General features: G+C 43.8%; 1 protein-coding gene across 1 annotated transcript in view; it reads left to right on the forward strand.

Annotated features, from left to right (window-relative positions):
* Positions 1-1,188: 1,188 nt before the first annotated feature.
* Positions 1,189-2,500, forward strand: part of LOC123506186 (lachesin-like) — a 164,011-nt gene continuing 162,699 nt past the window's right edge. The window contains exon 1 of the mRNA XM_045258101.1: positions 1,189-1,226. The gene's annotated coding sequence lies outside the window, so the exon portion shown is untranslated. The remainder of the gene's footprint in view (positions 1,227-2,500) is intronic.

Here is a 2,500-nt window from a genome sequence, read left to right on the forward strand (position 1 = left end):
GAGAGAGAGAGAGAGAGAGAGAGAGAGAGAGAGAGAGAGAGAGAGAGAGAGAGAGAGAGAGAGAGAGAGAGAGAGAGAGAGAGAGAGAGAGAGAGAGAGAGAGAGAGAGAGAGAGAGAGAGACTGTCTCATGTTCAAGAAGAAGAAGAGTTATATTTACACTGTCTCATGTTCAAGAAGAAGAAGAGGAGGAGGAGGAGGAGGAGGAGGAGAATACGAAGGTGTAAATGAGGAATCCTGAGTGAATAAGTGGATGCTAAGTGGTTAATTAGTGTTGGTGGAGAAATGTATAACAGTGGTGGTGGTGGTGGTGGTGGTGGTGGTGGTGGTGGTGGTGGTGGAGGAAACATAGAGGAAGGAGAAAAGGTAAAGAAAGAAGATAGGGAAGGAAAATGTAAGAGAGAGAGAGAGAGAGAGAGAGAGAGAGAGAGAGAGAGAGAGAGAGAGAGAGAGAGAGAGAGAGAGGTCGGAGGAGGAGGAGGAGGAGGAGGAGGAGGAGGAGGAGGAGGAGGAGGAGGAGGAGGAGGAGGAGGAGGAGGTATATTAGGGTGTGGCCAGGCTTATGTGAGTTTAAAGAAGAAGAAGAAGAAGAAGAAGAAGAAGAAGAAGAAGAAGAAGAAGAAGAAGAAGAAGAAGAAGAAGAAAGAAAGAAAAAAAAAGAAAAAAAAAAGACAGAAAGAAAGAAAAAGAAAGAAAAAGATGATGATAAAGATGAGGATGATGCCAACAACAACGATGATGATGATGATGATGATGATGATGATGATGATGCCAACAACATCGATGATAATGATGATGAGAATGAAGAAGCCTCATACTGGAGAGAGAGAGAGAGAGAGAGAGAGAGAGAGAGAGAGAGAGAGAGAGAGAGAGAGAGAGAGAGAGAGAGAGAGAGAGAGAGAGAGAGAGAGAGAGAGAGAGGAGGGAGCAAGGGGGCGGGAGAGGGAGGAGCAAGCTGGGTGGGCGTGGGAGAGAAGAACGGGTGGCGTCTAGGAGTGGGTGGGCGGCCGGGTGGATGGGCGGAGTGGGTGTTGGAGGGAGGCGGACATAGGTGGAGTGAAGGTGATGGGCGGGGCAACGGAGGAGACGAGAGGTGGAGAGCAGGCGGAGGGAGGGAAGAGGGAGAGAGGGAGAGATGGAGGGAGACAGGGAGGGAGAGAACTGGGACGATACAGAGTTGGCGAGGTCTGCAGTTGGTCGGCGGACGGTAGTGAGAGAGGGTGTGTGGTGAGACTCTCTCTTTCTTTCTATCTCTGTCTCTCACACTCTCATCTCTCCCTCCTTACCCTTCTCACTACTTCCTCTATCCCTCTCCTCCTTCCAATCCTATCCTTCTAACTGGAGCACGGGGAAGTGAAGAGAGAAAACCTTAACTGAAATAAGCAAATCTACGAACAAATTGGTGACTGTAAAAAAAAAAAAAATTGGACTTCAAAAAAACAAACTTGAGTGACTGTTCGGCCCGTCGGTTCTGGAAACACGTGAAGGAAACTGACAAAGCGGCGCCCGGAAGTGAGCAGGACAGCCAGGTGAATGTGTCCCACGCCGCCAACCTAGGAAGGCCACGTGTTTGGTGACCGAACAAAATGGCGTAGGGAGGGCGAATTGAATGCCTACCTTCCCTTCTTTACACTCCTTCACCAACACTTTTCTTTTTTCATTCTTTTTTGCTGTTTTTATTATTTTTTTCTCTCTGTTTCTCTCTTCCTCTTTTCTTGCGCACCTTCTTCCACCAATGCGTTACTTTTCTCATTGTTTCTAAGTTTTTTTTTCTTTTAATCTATTTCTCTCTTCTCTTGCCTATTTTCCGTCTATCATCACTTTTCTTTTTTTTTCATTCTATTCCGTGTATTTTTCTCTTCTTATGTTTCCCCCTTCCTCTTCTTTTGCCTATCTTTCCTCTTTTATTTTCCTGCACCAACACGTTTCTTTCCTCTTTCTCTTCTGTGTCTTCTTCCCGTTTTTATTCCCTTTTTTTTAGTCTCCTCTTTCTTCTTTTCTTGCCTTCCTTTCTTTACTTTCCTTCACCATCACTTTTGTTTTCCTTTCCTCTTTCCGATGTTTTCTTTTATTATTTGTACTATTTCTTTCCTGTCTCTTCCCTTTCTCTTTTCCATGCCTATTCTTCTCTTTTATTCTCCTTCATCGTCACTTTTCTTTCCTCTTTTTCCTCTCCGTTTTCTTTTTCGCTTGTATTTTTCTCTCCTATCTCTCTCTTCTTCTCTTTTGGCGGTTAAGTAAATGTCCAACTTTTAAAATATTTACTAGTATTTTTCTATCATTATCTTTCTTTTCTCCTTTATTTATATTTTTCTGTTTCCTCTCTCGTTTGTTATTGTATCCTCTCTTTCCCTCCTTCTTTTCTTTTCTCCTTTCTCTCTTCTTTTCTTCTCTTATATATTATCTCGTGTTTCTCTCTTCCTTTTATCCTTTTGGTGTGTGACATTAACCTTTCCTCCTTTGCTCCAAGAATCTCTCTCTCTCTCTCTCTCTCTCTCTCT

Source organism: Portunus trituberculatus, chromosome 19 (genome assembly GCF_017591435.1).
Source record: "Portunus trituberculatus isolate SZX2019 chromosome 19, ASM1759143v1, whole genome shotgun sequence".
NCBI lineage: Eukaryota > Metazoa > Arthropoda > Malacostraca > Decapoda > Portunidae > Portunus > Portunus trituberculatus.